We start from the raw sequence: 16,858 nt of genomic DNA, 5'->3' as shown, positions 1-16,858 counted from the left end.
ACCATGCTAGGCAAGCAGTCTATCACCGAACTATACCTCCAGCCCCTGTGTTTTCTCTCTCAATCATCATATAAACAGTTTTCTTACCTTTCTATGCTGGGCCTTCTAGCATGATAAGTACCTTTGCCTTTTAAGATGAAGCATGTCTAAAATATCACCGTTGGAACCCGGAGTGGTGACACACTCCTCTAATGCTAGCATTCTGGAAGCAAAGGCAGGCAGAGCTCAAAGAGTTTGAGGCCAGCCTGCTCTACATAGCAAATTTTCAGGCCAGCCAAGTCTACACAGTAAGAGTCTGTCTTGAAAATGAATTAAATAAATATAACTTTAACAACAACAACAACAAAAACAAAGTTCACTTTAAAAAACAAAACATCACCATTGAATTAGTATCCGTGGGACTTCATGGACTTCTCATCCTCAGAAATGGGCTCGGTTTCTTATGCCTGTTCTTGAGGACACCTGAACTGGCTTTGAAAGACCAGATCTTGGGTTCAGATTTCATCTTCGAGAACTTCACGTTAGGCGGAACTCTCTAGCACCAGTTTCCAGGCTACTCCCCAACAGACCTATGCCACAAGATTACAAGTCTGCGCCTGGCACTTGACTTCCTAACTGTAGGGTTATGGGGTCCTGCATCTACAGGGCTCGGCTGCTTGGGGAGGCCAGACGCAGTAAGTTGACCACTCTTAGCCCACACCACCACTAGGCAGGCAACACAATGCTCTGAGAATGGGGGAGTGCCGTGGCGTGGCGCGGGACACAGTGCAAGGGTCTTGGGCTTAAGCTTGGCGTCGCTGCTGGGAGCGGCAGGGAGGCTTTCTCTACGACTCACCACAGTGAATCCCGATGAAAAGAGACAGTCCATGGTTTTAAGACATTTATTGTCATGGCGGAAGGCAAATGAGTAAAACTGTACCCCACTTCTCTGGGTGGGCCTGAGATTGAATACCTTTTGCAGGGAGAAGTAACTGGGAAGGAAAGTTCATTGACTAAGCCTCCAGGCTTTTAGGTACCTCATTATAATGGAGATCTGTCTTGAGTCTACGTGACCTGTGGTCATGTCTTCTACCTGTGGAGGGGCTTGGGACATTGCCCTTATGTGACTAATGGCCACAAATCTATGGAGGGCTGTGGCTAGTGACGGGCCTGGTTTCCTGGGAGTCAGGTGAAACGCCTACCGTCTCTTTCAGGGTCACCAGGGTTTCAAGCCTCTGCTCAACCGGGAACCAGGGTGCCTTTCACTGTCCCACACCTAACAACCACCAGTCAGGAGCAAAGCGGAAGTTAAATTTATGGTTTAATGCTCAGTGCCAGCCATTTATTTTTTAAAGCGCAATGAAGTTCCATAATAGGTCCCAATCGGATGTGTGCCAGGCTAGAAACACCCCTCACTTACTTGCCATTTCTTTTAAAACCTTGTCGTAGCGAGAGTTCGGGTCTTCGCCTTCCTGTCCTGCTGCATCAAAGCCGGTGGTGTGGCCCAAACTAGCTTGAATGAGATTCTAGTGTGGTTGCACTGGAGTCTGCACCATTGGTGGTCTTTTGGTCTTCACTAACGCTTAATGGGCACAATAGCTTCGGCGACCTGACTCATGAGGACCACACGTACAAAATATTCACCAGAATGTCAACCTACTACTTTATAGCAAGAGTAAATATTAGGTGGTCCACAGGCTCGTGTTTCCTCCTCCTCACTTTCTGTCCATTGGCAAGCTTTTCTCAGAAACAAAATTTTCCTGGGAGGTCAGCTGGGCGTGGAAGGCCGGGTCTTCTGGAGCCCAGTTGGCTCACATGGTTCAGAATCCAAGTTCCCCTGCAGACAAGGTCATGATGCTGTGTTCACCGTTCCAACTTTTTGCTTACCAGGCACCTGCTGCAACCGCCCCTTTCTTGAGTGGTATAACCTGTGGCCTGTTAGGTCATTACTAATATGAAAACCCCTTTGTGACTCTTTAGAGGATAACGGAACCGTTTTCAGCTTGGAACCATAGTTTGATATTTGTAAGCCTGTGTCATCTAATTTTAAGAAGTTGGGATAAGCATCATCCAAAACATGTGCACCCTTTGACCTAGCAGTTGTAGTTGTAGAAAGTAACCCTTAATGTTGCACCAGGAGAAGTTGACACACTAATATGCCCCAATGGAGAATGGTTAGTTAATTATATACTTTGATTCTACAACACGCATCGCAGACGCTGTAAAGGCTAGAATAGCTTTTTGTGTGCTTTGATGGAAAATGTATAGCCAGTAAACAATATGTAGGTCACCAAATAATATGTACAGTATTGTTAAAATGTGTTGTATAGCCAAAGCATCTATGGCCACACACATATGCTTATGTATACTTTCGAGATATTGACATTGGTAATTGCCCATGAGGGGGTAGTGAAATTGTGGGGTTGGGCACTTACTTTTAATTAAAATGTATTTATGAAAATAGCTATTTCTTAACTTTATTTTTTATATTAACTGAGTAATCTTAAGGTATGATACACTACAAATAGAATACATTTAGTATTTAAATAGCATGCCTGTGCTGTACTTTTAAAATTGTTTTGTTCTGTTTTCTTTTTTTTAAAGATTTATTCATTTATTATATATAAGTACACTGTAGCTGTCTTCACACACACCAGAAGAGGGCATCAGATCTCATTACAGATGGTTGTGACCCACCATGTGGTTGCTGGGAATTGAACTCAGGACTTCTGGAAAAGCAGTCAGTGCTTTTAACCACTGAGCCATCTCTCCAGCCCCTCCCCCCCTTTATTTTTAAGAAAGGGTTTCTCTGGCTGACTGTCCTGGAACTCACTACATAGACCAGGCTAGCCTCAAACTCAGAGATCTGCCTCTCTCTGTCTTTCTAATGTTGAGATTAAAGGTGCAGGCCACCAGGATCTGGGTTATATTTTATTTTTAAATTTATTTTGTGTATATGAGTGTTTGTTTGTATACATTTGTGTACTGTGTGTGTGCCCGATGCCCACAGAACCCAGAAGAGGGTGTTAGGATTATTTGGGACTAAAGGTACATGTGATTGTGAGCACCTGTTTACATGGGTGCTAAGAATCAAACTTGGGTCCTCTGGAAGAGCAGCCAGTGCCATTGACCACTGAGACATCTGTCCAGACCCCCTATCTTTGTTCTCCTTCAGACCCTCATGTTAGGAAAGGAAGAGCTTACTACCCAACCTATCCTCAACTGTTTTGCAATAGGAAGAACATTACAAAACCCGACTCGAACTCTGAAGTGTCTCCAGAGGAAAGAGGTTACCCATCTTTGGCAAATGCCCATCAGCAGGATACAGCTAACATGGTTAGGATTCCTCCTTCACCCACACTCAACATTTATGGAAGGTGGGGCTTGGTTAATTCATGAACTAACTTCATTCTCTTTCCTTACCTCCTTTCCCAACATCCCTACCTCTCACTTCTTCCAGCAATCTCTGAAGTTTTTTTTTATTTTTTTAATTTTTTTTATTTTTTTATATTTTTTTGGAGCTGGGGACTGAACCCAGGGCCTTGCGTTTGCTAGGCAAGCGCTCTACCACTGAGCTAAATCCCCAGCCCGCAATCTCTGAAGTTTAGTATTTAAGATTTCCCATTCATGTTTTTATATTGAAAAAAAAAATGGTCTCGGCTGAGGATGTAGTTCAGTTAGAAGAGTGCCTGCCCAGCACACACGAGACCCTGGGTTTGATCTCTGTCACCACACAAACAGGACATGGGTACACATGCCTATAATCTCAAGACTCAAGAGGCAGAGACAGAAAGACCAGGAAGTTCAAGGTGGCTCTTGATTGCACACTTATTTAAGGCCAGCCTGGGGTACAGAAAACCCAATCTTTATTTTATTTTTGGTTTTTTCAGGACAGGGATTTTCTGTGTACCCGGCTATCCTAGACTTGCTCTGTAGACCAGGGTGGCTTCAAACTCAGACATCTGCCTGATTCTGCCTTCCTAGTGCTGCGATTAAAGGTATATGCCACCACTGCCTGGCGTAAGACCCAATCTAGACCCAATCTTTAAAACCCTTCTTTAAATAAATAAAAATAAAAACTCACATTTCATTCCATGTTTAAATAGACCCGGGCCAATAGTTTATGCATGCATATCTTGTCCTTGTTTGACTTTAGAGGTGGTTCCTTACCAACCTGTGTGTGTAGTTTTTATCATGTTAATGTCAATATCTCCGAGTCCCTAGTTCTACAGTTATCTGTTCTCAAGGACCTAACTTCATGATAAGGGTTAGCAGTATGTTCTTGGTGTAGGAAAAGGACATTCCTTAACCACTGAGTCAGAACAGTTTTTTCAAAGGAGGTGATGAGTGAACACGTCTGATAGGACTTGAAGTCATTAACCAGGTATAAAAGAGCAGGGCACCTAGATAGAGGGACTCGAGTAGGTGAGTTTGAAAATGTTTAGAGAGGTGGTTCTCAACCTACCTAATGCTGCAACCCTTTTTTTTTTTTTTTTGGTTTTTTTTTTTCCGGAGCTGGGGACCGAACCCAGGGCCTTGCGCTTCCTAGGTAAGCGCTCTACCACTGAGCTAAATCCTCAGCCCCGCTGCAACCCTTTAATACAGTTTCTCATGTTATGGGGACCCCCAACCATAAGATTATTTCGTTGCTTCCTAGTTGTAATTTTCCTACTGTTATGAATCATAAACATCTGACATGAAGGATACCTGATATCACATCCCCAAAAAGTCAAGGCCCGCAGGTTAAAATCCAGTGATTTAGAAAGACCTGCATAACCGAGCACAATATGATGAAATAACACAATAGGAAGCCCGCAGAATCGTATGGAGAACCTTGTTTCTTTTTTTTTTTTTTTTTTTTTTTTTGAATACAAATGCTTTATTTAACAGTTGCAGGTCATTCCATGGGCTAAGGAGTGGATATCCAGAACCCAGCAGCAAGGTCAGCGCAACCTCCGAGCTTCTCTTTCTGACTCCAACAGGGTGAGCACATCACTCTCTCGAACAGGGCCTTTGACGTTTCGGATGATAGAGCGGCTGGTGTCATCCATAAATTCCACTCGCACCTGCGTGCACTGTCCCTGCGATCCGGTCCTGCCCAGCACTTTAGTTACCCTAGCCAGCTTGATGGGCTGCACGCGACTCGTGTCCATGATGGCGGAGATCTAGCGGAGGAGAACCTTGTTTCTAAGAGAGAGAGTTCAGTTTCTATTGCACAGTCAAGGTCGGAGAAACTAGAGAACTATTTCCAGTGATGAATGACATGCTTGAATCTTTAGAATAGATCGTTACTCTGGAAGTAGGTCCCAGATTGAGTTTTGGAGGTGGCTGGACAGGCAAAACAAATGACCCCACCCAGACGGAAAGGTGGCTCGGAAGCGCAATCTATGGTATGGTGATTTGTGGACTCACACTTTTTAACAAACAGAGGCTCGGGAAAGATGTCACTGGCTGCCCTCCTTGACTGAAGGAGCTGGAATCAGCATGACAGCAGATCTAAGTTGGTGGAAGAAGGAACTGCCAATGGTGAGCGTCGGTAACACTGTCCTAGGCTGAGTGCCATGTTTGTACTGCACTGACTGCTCCTTTGTCCCCACCAACATGTGTGCTTAATTTTTTATCATGCTAATGTCATTATCTCATTGTCCCCAGTTCTCCCTTTACTTTCTCCCAAGAACCTAAACAATAGAATTCAAGATCAGTACATCAGGGTCAACATGTTCCTGCAGATGGTGACACAGACAGAACTTGGCTAGTCCTTTCTTGACACATGTGCTCTTTCCTTCAATAATCATTCGAGCATCATCTATGCCTGAAACTGATGGAATTGGAAAAGTACAGTGTGACACCCAGAAAAGCTTTCAAGGTCTGGGATCCCCAACCCCGTCTTCTCGGGGCATGGATTTTACAGGTTCTCTTTCACGTGTTTGAGCTGACTTCACTAGCTCCTAAGACTAAAAGCATGATGGAGTGAGTGTATCTATCCTCTCACTTCTTCTAAAGTGAGTTCTCTTACTCGATTCTTCTCAAATAGTGAAGGGACTCTAGGGAATATTAACTAAATGGATTTTCAAAGCCACATTCTCAACGTTTTCACATCAAAAGAAATGAAAATAATTGTTGGAATAACAATGGAAGTCTTTCTGGCAGTGCATAAAGGGGGAACCATTACCAGGTTGAGAAAGAATCCATTGGCATCATGGATAGGGGTAATTTCCAGAGAATTCATGGTTGATACTTTACAAAACCAGTGCTCTAAAATTTGCTCCCTTTTATTTACTACACCCCCATGGTGCGATATTATGACAAGAATGTTAATGATTTTCAAAACTCTGAAATGATGCCTATTTACATAACTATGAGGGAGCACAGAATTCTATACCATTCATTTGATCCATTCAGTTACTTTTCCAGCAAATACGTGGTGCCGGCAAAGCAGAGATGAGAAAGAGCAAATCTTTCCTTTAAAAGGAAACCTCCATGTTGTCAATATAGAGGAGCAGACAGGGAGAGCAGAAACTACAATGGGTGTAAGAGCAATAGTGTAGATGTGCACAAGTTACTTCAGTGTTTAGAGAAGGAGCAATGGAAGTGGGGATGGGGGGGAGGGAGGGAGGAAGCCAGAGAAGACTTCTGGAAGAGTATCTGGAGCAGGAGAAGTTTTCTTCTTCTTCTTCCTCTTTTTCTTCTTCCTCTTCTTCCTCTTCTTCCTCTTCCTCTTCTTCTTCTTCTTCTTCTTCTTCTTCTTCTTCTTCTTCTTCTTCCTCTTCCTCTTCCTCTTCCTCTTCCTCTTCCTCCTCCTCCTCCTCCTCCTCTTCTTCTTCTTCTTCTTCTTCTTCTTCTTCTTCTTCTTCTTCTTCTTCCTCTTCCTCTTCCTCTTCCTCTTCCTCTTCCTCTTCCTCCTCTTCTTCTTCTTCTTTGTCTCCTCTTCCTCCTTCCTCCTCCTCCTTCTCCTTCCTCCTCCTCCCTCCTCCTCCTTCATCGTACTCGTTGTCATTATTGTTTTGGTTTGGTTTTTATTTTTGAGACAGGGTTTCTCTGTGCAGCTCTGGCTGTTGCTGTCCTGGAACTGACTTTATAGACCAAGCTGGCCTGTCTCTGCCTCCCAAGTGTTGGGATTAAAGGCGTGCACCACCACTGCCCAGCTAGATTCTTAAGGAAGAAATAGGAGAAAGCAATTTGAAGGATATCTTTCAGAGTTCTTAGGTAAAAGCCACAGAGGTCAGCATGAACCAGTTAAACAGTAGAGAAATGAGGTTAAGCTATTCAATAGTGTTACAGAGTAACAAAATGCTGAAGGTGCTACTGAAGAGCCACTGCCCTGGGCATTAAATAGCAATGAGTCCTGACCTCAGAAACTGGTCTCTTTGCGACTGCTAACGTCACCATCAGAGGTGCTTTTCTTCCTTCTGTGCATCACTGGCTCTGGAATCAGAGTCAAGGCTATAACTGCAGGCTTTTCCACCCGCACCCCAGCTCCCAAATAAGGACTCAGAGGCTGATGTTTTATTAATAAATACCTAGGCTTTAAGCTAGGCTTGTTCCCTGACTAGCTCATAACTCAATTATCACATTTATACTTTTCTATGCTGTCACAGCTGGTTATCTCTCCTCAGTTTCATACATTGGTCTTCTTACAAGTCTCTTTCCCAATCTCTCTCTCTCTCTCTCTCTCTCTCTCTCTCTCTCTCTCTCTCTCCTCTCTCGCAGCCTGAGGCTGCACACACTCTGCATTCTCTTATGCACTCTGCTTTTTTTATTGCCGTTTTCTTTTCTCGAACTCCCACACTCACGCACACCTCTGTTCATTACCCTCCCATTCTCACACACACACCTCACACACATCTCACACACATCTCACACACGCCACATGCACTCTCCTTTCACTCACACACACAATCTTCATACACACCTCACATTCTCTCTTCACTCACTCTTCACATGCTCTTCTCACGCTCTCTCACTGGTTCTCTCATTCGCTCTCACATTCACTCTCAGATTCGCTCTCTCATTTGCTCTCTCATACATGCTCACACACTCTCTCCTGCATTCCCTCCCTCATGCTCTCTCTCATTCACTCTTCACTTGCTCTCTAGCCTTTCTCTTGCCCCAGTCTTTTGTTGATTCTCCAAAAGCAGGTAGAAAAAAGACACTGTATAATCATTACCAAATCAAATTCAAAAGAATAACCACATCCCACAAAGAACTAAGAATTACAATTGTTCCCCAAAGTTTCAAGCTTCCCCTATTCCCAGGCCTGTTGCCAAAATAATGATAATTGTAAACTTATCATTATTTAAACTTTAACTTTTAACTTATTATACTTCAGAGCTCAAAGCTCTGAGGTCAGCTACTTGCATTTGCCTGGGAAGCGCCAATGATAAATGACACAGGTGAAGCTGCCAGGCAGTGGCCAGAAAGAATCGAGTTAACCCTTAACTCAGTGGTTCCGCCAGCTTTCTGTTCCCTGCACACAAGGACTCTCGTAAGAGTCCCAGTATTTTGACTTAGTTTACTAGTATATAATTTTATATATTCTATACTTCCTTATCCAGGAACCACTCTCAAATGTTATGTAAAATTTAATTCCTAACTTCAATAACTTTTTCCTTTCTTAAGATCCCAATGTTGGCTCTAATTCATTTTCTAATAATTTTTTAGTTTCTTTGCAAGTCAAGCATTAATCTGGAACTACCATTGTGCAGTTATCACATTGTTTCCAAGATGAGAACACGCAGCATGCACCTGGGCATAGGGCTGTGCTGTGCTGTGTCCCTATGCCTCAATTTCCAATTGTCTAAGAATCATAACATCAAGGAACATCTAGTTTCACAGAATCCACCAGAGCAGAAGGAGAAAGAAGTAGGAAAGTCAGACATGATAGAATAATTATGCACACCAAGGTCAACTGAAAGGCAGTCACGCACAAATGAAATCCATGCAGCCGCTGTCCAGGGCTAAGGTTAGGAGAAGTGGGAACAACCAGTTTTTACAAAGAGCTGCTGCTGGCTACTGAGAAGTCTCCATCCCGGCCTACTGCAGGCAGCCTCTTATTTCAGATGGTGGGTCCCCGGGAGGGATGTGTCTCCTGCTTCTCAGTGTCCCAGATGCCACCCTACTTTACAAGGAGCTGCCGAGGGCTTCTGAGATGTCTCCATCCCAGCCTACTGCTGGCAGTCCCTGTCCTTGTATGTTGTCCCCAGCATAAACCATCACACACTCCAAGCTAAACATAGAAAGGCAATGTGGTTCAAAGCTGGAGTCTGTATAGGAGAGAAAGACATGGTGCTTGTCTTTCTAGACCTAGCTTATGTTACTCAACGTTTTCCAATTCCATCCTGTAACCGTCACAATTTCTTTTAAAACTATATCATCATCATCATCATCATCATCATCATCATCATCATCATCATCATCACGGTTATTATTATTATATGTGTGGGCACATGTACCATGGGCATATATGAGGAGATCAGAGGGCAATTTAGGGGTACTTTTCTTCCACCTTTATGTGGACTCCAGGAACCAAATTAGACCATCAAGATTGCACTCAGAGCCATCATACCAGCCCCCAGATTTCATAATTTCGTTTTTATTTATAACCAAATAAAAATACATTGTGGTTAAGTACCGCACTTTCATTATCCATTCATCAGCGGTGGACTGATTCCAAGCTCTACCTATTATGAACAGAGCAGCGATGAACATAGATGAGTAAATACCTCTGCGGTGGGATGTCTACTCCTTTGAGAAAGTGTGCAGGAGTTGTTTAACTGGTTCACGTGATGTTTCTAGTTCTAGTTTTTACAGAAACCTCAACACGGATTTCCAAAGTAGCCGGACTACATTGCCACCAACAGTGTATAAGGCTCCTGGCACATTCACACTAGCACTTCTTTGCCATTTGTATTCTTGATAATGAACATTCTGACTTGGGCTGTTTGGAATCTCAAGTAGTTTCAATGTGCGTGTCCCTGGTGGTGTTTGTTGGACACTTTTCAAAGCATTTACTAGCCATTTATATTTCTTCTCGTGAGAACTCTCCACTTATTTCTGTAACTAATTTCTAGTTGGGGTGCTTGTTTGGGTTTTAAGGGGGCTTTCGAATTTGTATGTGTGTACGTGTGCATGTTGGACGGTAAAACCATGCCAGGAAGATTAGTAAGGTAGAGTAGGTTGAGACCCGGAGACTCGGTGGCCACACTCCCGAGACTTAGGTGACTCCCTGCTCTCTGCCTGACTCCTGGCCTGAAACATTTCCTTGTTGGCATCAGAGCCTACAGCCTCCTAATGATGAGGTCACCTCTAGGCGACAAGGACCCTCGACTGTTGCCATGGCAACTGCCATACATTCCCAATGTTCACCTGCCTGGCCCTTACTTGTGTGCAGCCGGTGCATGTGATTACATCACGGCCCAAATAAAAGGCAGAGTCCCCACCACCACCCATCCCTGACCTTTGCTCTCTTTTTCCTTCCTCTTCTTCGCTGCACCCCCTCCTTCCTCTTTTCTCTTTTCCCCTTCTCCCCCAACAAACCTCTCCCTTGGAACTGTGCTGGCCTGGCGTGATCTGCCCCAATACAAGCCACCATTCTAACACAACACTCCTCACATAAGGAACCGTGGCCTACAGTCATGTAGGCCCAGAAGAGAGTTCTCCATGCTAATGAGGTACCTACAGGACCAGAAGGCTAGGCCAATAAGCTTCCCTTCCCAGACATTCCTCCCTGCAAACAGTATTTAATCTCAGATCCACACTGAGAAGTGGGTAAGGTTCAGTATGCATCAACTTTTCACCAGGAACAGTCAAGCAATTCAGACTGTCTCTTTCATCAGGACCTGCCATGGGGAGGTGTGGAGAAGACATTCGACTCCAGAGACATAGCTTAATTCTCCCATTGAAGGCCTCTCTGAGCTTCCAGCCTGCCTCCACCAAGCTAAGGACAACCATTGCTGAAATAAGCTGGCTTTGCCCTTTCCCAGTCCCAGGCTAGATTCTGTCCCCAGCCTGCAGGCTCCCAACTCTCTTCTCAGCTCTTCCACAACTCCCAGCAGACCCTAGGTGTCCAAGGGTCTGAGAACTCCATGTATCTGGGCCTCTTTGTAACCCTGACCCAGCTTTGGCTTCCTCACATCTCACACTGTGCTTTCCCATCCGAGATCGGTGAGGGATAAGTGCAGTTCTGCCTCCCCAAGAGGTCATGCCCAGCTGCAGGGCAGACGACGACTGACACGTGTGTGTGTGTGTGTGTGTGTGTGTGTGTGTGTGTGTGTGTGTGTGTGAACTACATGGGTATAGATTTCCTTAGGTCAGAGAGGATTTTGAATACTATAGAGCTGAACTTGGGTCATCTGGACTAACCACTAAGCCATCTCTCCAGCCTTGATATTGCGGTATTTTACTTCTTTGGATGTTCTAGACACTAATCTCTGTCAGATGTATAGCTGGCCAAGGCTTTTGACCATTCTGTAAGTTGCTGCTTTACTTGACAGTTTTCTTGCTGTTATCAAGTGTTGGTCTTATTTCCTGACTGACCATGGTCCTATTCAGAAAAGCCCTTCCCATGCCTATATGTTGAAGTATGCCCCCTTATTTTCTCTTCAGGCTTCAGAGTATCAGGTCTGACGTAGGGGGTCCTTGATCCATTTAGAGTTTTGTTCAGGGTGAGAGAGAAGGATTTAACTTCATTTTTATACATGCTGATACACAGGTTTCTCAGAGCCATTTCTTGAAGATGCTGTCTTTTCTCGGTTGTTACTTTTAGAATATTGGTTAAAAATCAGGTATGTGTGGTTCCATGGACTTACATGTGTCCATTTCTCTACTTTAGGAGTATACATGTGTTTTGTGTCAGCACCATAGCGTTTCTATTACTATGACTCTGTAGTATAACTTGAAATCGGCTATGACAATTCCTCACCCAGTATTATCAGGTATGACGATACCCCCTGCAGTATTTTTGTTGATGATTTCTTGGTCTTTTGTGCTTCCATATAAGTTTGAAGATTGTTTTCCTTATGTCTCTAAAGAATGGCTCTAGACTTTTGGTTGGGATCTCACTAAATCTACAGATTCCTTTGCATAGGAGTGACATTTTTACAATATTAGTTCTTCTGATTTATGATCACTGGAGACCTTTCTAGCTTCTAATGTCTTCTGCTCTCTTTCTTCAGTGTCTTAAAGTTTTCAATGTAAAGGTATTTATTCATAATGAGGGACACTATATTTACTCCCGTGTGTGTGTGTATGTGTGTGTGTGTGTGTGTATGTGTATGTGTGTAAGTGTGTCTGAGTGTGTGTGTGTATGTGTGTGTATGTATGTGTGTGTATGTGTATGTGTGTAAGTGTGTGTGAGTGTGTGTGTATGTGTGTATGTGTGTGTATGTTTATGTGTATGTGTATGTGTGTGTGTGTATGTGTATGTGTGTATGTGTGTGTGAGTGTGTGTGTGTGTCTGTGTCTGTGTGTGGTGTGTTGTAAATGGGATTGCGTCCCTGATTTCTTTCGCAGTATCTGTGCCACTTGGATTCAGGAAGTCTGACTTTTGCTGCCACTTAGGTTTGCTTCTCTCGATGAGTTCTGCAGTCCTCCTGTGAGCAGTGTATTAGCTCTATAACTCTCCGAGTGGAGTTGGAATCCCACTGTATTTGTGCACATTAGACGGTTTAAACTAATTACGATTGATTCGGGAGTTACAGCCATCATTTGTTTTTGTTGTTTTTTTTTTCCTTTCTACATCTTTAAAATGTGTTTCAAGATCACCATTAACAAGGTCCACTCCAGGGCAAGAAGGGCATGTTTGAGAGTGATTGTCTCTCAGTGCAATAATTTGCAAATAAGTCCATAATGCATCTGTGTACTCAGGTATTCTAAAAGCCTTTTTTCATTACAAAAATATTCTAAATAGCATGGAAATAGGAAGCGAGCATGACAGGCACTGGCATGCTTACCACCCAGCGTCCACTCAATAGTAGCTATCATTTTGCTATATCCATTTTATCGCTGTGCATACATGGACTCTCTTTCCCTGAGACATTTAAAACTGAACTGTACGTTTCAAACACTTAAAATGATGGTATATCACCGTACAAATCCATAATTTTATCAGTATATCTAAAAGTTGACAATACATTTCTAAGACTATATTTAATGTTAGCACATGCTCAGACTTCCTCAATTGTTCACGAACCCTTAGGAACTGGGATAAGGACCCCAGAGTCACCAGTGTTAGTGGTCTGAGTTTAGTGGAGGCAATATATGTGCCTGAGGATGCTCTAGGGCAAGATTTCCCAAAGTTGGCATGACTGACATTCTGGATAGCTCTTTGCTATAGAAACTGGCATCTTCTGCACTGTGGGAGGTCCCTAGCTTCTACCTATTGGCTTCCATTTGCACTTCCACCTCAATTGTAATAGCCAAAACTATCTTCAGATATTGCTTCATGCCATCAGTTAAGCAGTAAGGGTGGAGAGCTGAAAACCACTAGTCTTGGGAAAGATATAACAATAAGGTTTACACTATCTTTGGGATATTTTACATACATCATAATATGCATCTCCTCTGGATAACAGGTCTGTTGCCCCGGCCTGTGGGGATTCAGAGGAGACCTGGGAAGGGGCGAAAAAATGGGGGACAGGAGGCACAAAGAAGGAGAGCAAGTCTATGGTCTGATCAAGCTCTCAAATTTTATTTTAAGAAACAGCAGCTTATAAAGACAAGCAGGAGGGAAGGCTACTCAGGACGATCCATCATGGCCACCACCCTCCCTATAGCCCTAAACCGTAAATTGCAGGTATAAACTGATAAGAACGGAGGGCTGGAGACAGAGGGTGTAAAAGTGATAAGAATGGACAACTGGCTAGGTGTCCCAGAGCTGGAGGCTATAACTGCCTTAATTTTCCTGGAGATAGGGGCCATATACTGAGCAGAGCATTCCTGAGAAAAATTCCTAAGACTGATTGTGCTTGGCCCCCACCAATCTGTGAGGTAGGGACCCTTCTTTGACTTTTGCAGGTAAGGAAAGTTCTTAGTCAGATTCTGTGCTGTTGCTAAGGTTCAGACCTGGTCTATTCCATCTCAAAGATAATTCTTTGTCCATGCTGTTTCTCTATCTGACAACAGAGAATGCCAGCATCCCAGGTTTAAGGGCAGTAAAAGGGTCACTATCAGCTCTGGGAAGGAAGAGGACTGATATGGTTAGAGTATCCAGAGGGAGCAAGAACTTCACCGGTAGTCACTGGGGACTCTGTTGTCAGTGAATACTTAGAGAAGGGATTGCCACGAGAGGAAGGCACATGGATTGGATTTCAGACACTAAAGAAAACTTGGTAAGTTCCTGAGGTAGAACAATGGGGTAAAACTCCTTAACTAATTCTTCTGGTTCATGAGCAATGAACTTTCTACCTTCCAGTGTCTTCTCCTATGTCTTTCTTTGGTGTCTTAAAGTTTTTATTTTAGAGACATTTCATTTATTTCATTAAATTTTAATGTAGTTGGGCTGGTGACACACACCTATAATCACAGCACTTGGGTGATGGAGATAGGGAATCAGGAGTTCAAGGTCTTTAGTTAAGAAGTCGAGGACTAGCCTAGGTTACAGGATACCCTGGGTCAAAATAAAAAGTAGAAAACCAGAATTTTCCCCGTTTTGTGTGTGATGCGGGTTTCTCTACTTAAGGTATGATTCATAGAGCCTCTTCCATGAAAGAGCTTTTAGAGGTCAATGAAATTTGAGTGACTAAGAGGTTAAACAATAGTACTACAATGTAACATTTGACTAAAAGGGTATATAGGTATAAACTTTACTATTTGTTATGATTTCAGTTTGTTTGTTTTTTTAAACAACTCTGAATAGGAGAAAAAAATAGAAATAAATGGCCCGGCTTTTTTCTTTTCTAGATGCCAAATATCAGATAATATGGTCATCATGTTTTAAAGTATAAGCAAAAATATTGCTGCTGTCTTCAGATGCAATGTTTTTTTAGAATATTCTCACAGATTTGCCATCTTAAAAAGGAGTTCAGCTTTCGGTCCCCAGCTCCGAAAAAAAGAACCAAAAAAAAGAGTTCAGCTGACTTTTTGTAATATAATGTCTAAGCATTAGAATGCCGTCTTGGGAATCACATGTAAGAGTATCCAGTTACTGATAGGTTGACTGTGCTCCCAAGTCATTTGAATAAATAGCTACTTAATTTCCATGGATTAAAAAAAAATAAGTAAACAGAGTTAGCCTCTTCACTAACCTAGGAAAAATAATCATTTGGTAATTATATAATCTGTGAAACCAAATCTGTTCCCAAACAGCACGGTCCTTTTAATGTTTAGAATCACTATTTGAAGCATTTTTGATTGGCTTAAATTATTTGAAATTTAAATCAAATTAATTAATGATTAATTAAATCATCATTCAAATGTCTTCTGCAGATCTTATTCGGTATTTATTTGGTAGATTTATAAAGTGAAAACAAAAATATGTTTATCCGAAATCAATTCATTTTCAGTTTTATACGCAGTTTTTGGGTTTTTTTGTTTTGTTTTGTTTTGTTTTGTTTTGTTTGACTTTCATTCTGGACAATAAACATGTTTTACAGTGACATACAATTTTCTTTTTAATTTGCACACGAGCTACACCAGCAGGGGGCGAAATACAAAAGGAATACATTTGACAAGCCATATAGATTTTTCTCACTTCAGTGACTGGGCAATAACAAAAACATTCAGCATAACCACAAAGCAGTAATGCAGTCTCCCTTATCTTGCAATGACTGAATTGTGAGGAGACAAATGAGGGTCTATTTTAGTTCTTCAAGTTAATTTGTCTAGAACATTGCAGAGGCGGGATAAACCGTAATGAATTGCTATTGTCCTTATCTTTCCCAACGACTATAATTCCTCCAGTCAAAGGGTGGACAGTTCTCTGAGATGACGGGTGTTTTCAGTCCTTGTGTCTGGCTTACTGCTGAGCTTTGCGGTTTTGGAATTATTTTAAATAATTCAGCGTGGGCAGAAAGAGGACCCGGCAGGGCTCACGGTTTATAGGGTAAGAGTCCAGGGTTCACCATCTGAGACGGAAATAATAACCCTGCAGCCTTGTAGTCTGAGTTTTACAGTGGAATGGGTTCTAACAGTCATAATAAAGGACCGGGAAAGGTTATAAAACATAAAGACCAACTGCTCTGGACTGATGGAAACAAAACCTCTCTCTCTCTTATGACCTCTATTGTATAGAATCGCTCAAATGCACAAGTTGATTTGAAAGATGTATGAAAACGATCATCTTCTCCAAACACCTGCACAATTCTGGACTGATTTTGTGGAAGACCATTAGTTTGCCTGCTGACTTCTTAAGTAGGACAATCACTTCTCGTTTGTTAAATAACAGCTTCCTCTTTTGTTGGCTTACATAAAGAGGAAGGGAATGAAAAAGTCTTTTTTTTTTTCCGGGCAGAAAGGACGAGCTGCTGAATGTTGTCCAGCCGGTTTTTCAGTAGATCTGGTTCCGTATTTCCATACGTCTGCAGTTTTACACCAAGGCGAAACTTAACCCGCTCCCGGGCCCAACGGTAAAGTAATGGACTGAGAGGAGCTCGGGTCTGTGACCCGGAGCGCTGCCTCAGAGGGTCGGGCAGGGGGTTAGGACGTCCCTAGCCCACACTTCAGTGAGTACGGAAAAAAAAGACAACTTGCCCGCACCCAAAATGGCGAACGTCGTTGCACACGACGGCGCCTGCGCAGAAGTAAGAATTCTGTGACACTAATTCCCCTGGAGTGTCCTCCCCCACCCCGGCACCCACCAGCGCCGGGCCCCGACCTAGCCACCTGCGCCCGGAAGTGACGTATCGACAGCAGCGGTTCCCCGCTGCATGATGGGAGAGTGTGT

At 43.0% G+C, this 16,858-nt stretch overlaps 1 pseudogene across 1 annotated transcript; it reads right to left on the bottom strand.

Moving 5' to 3' along the window:
- Positions 1-4,816: 4,816 nt before the first annotated feature.
- Positions 4,817-5,149, bottom strand: Rps28-ps5 (ribosomal protein S28, pseudogene 5; annotated as a pseudogene). Its single transcript, XR_015637594.1, has one exon. The product of XR_015637594.1 is annotated as a ribosomal protein S28, pseudogene 5 (transcript).
- Between the last annotated feature and the right edge of the window lie 11,709 nt (positions 5,150-16,858).

This window comes from Rattus norvegicus, chromosome 14, assembly GCF_021556685.1.
Source record: "Rattus norvegicus strain SHRSP/BbbUtx chromosome 14, alternate assembly SHRSP_T2T, whole genome shotgun sequence".
Lineage (NCBI taxonomy): Eukaryota > Metazoa > Chordata > Mammalia > Rodentia > Muridae > Rattus > Rattus norvegicus.
This window is presented reverse-complemented; position numbering and strand designations above follow the sequence as displayed.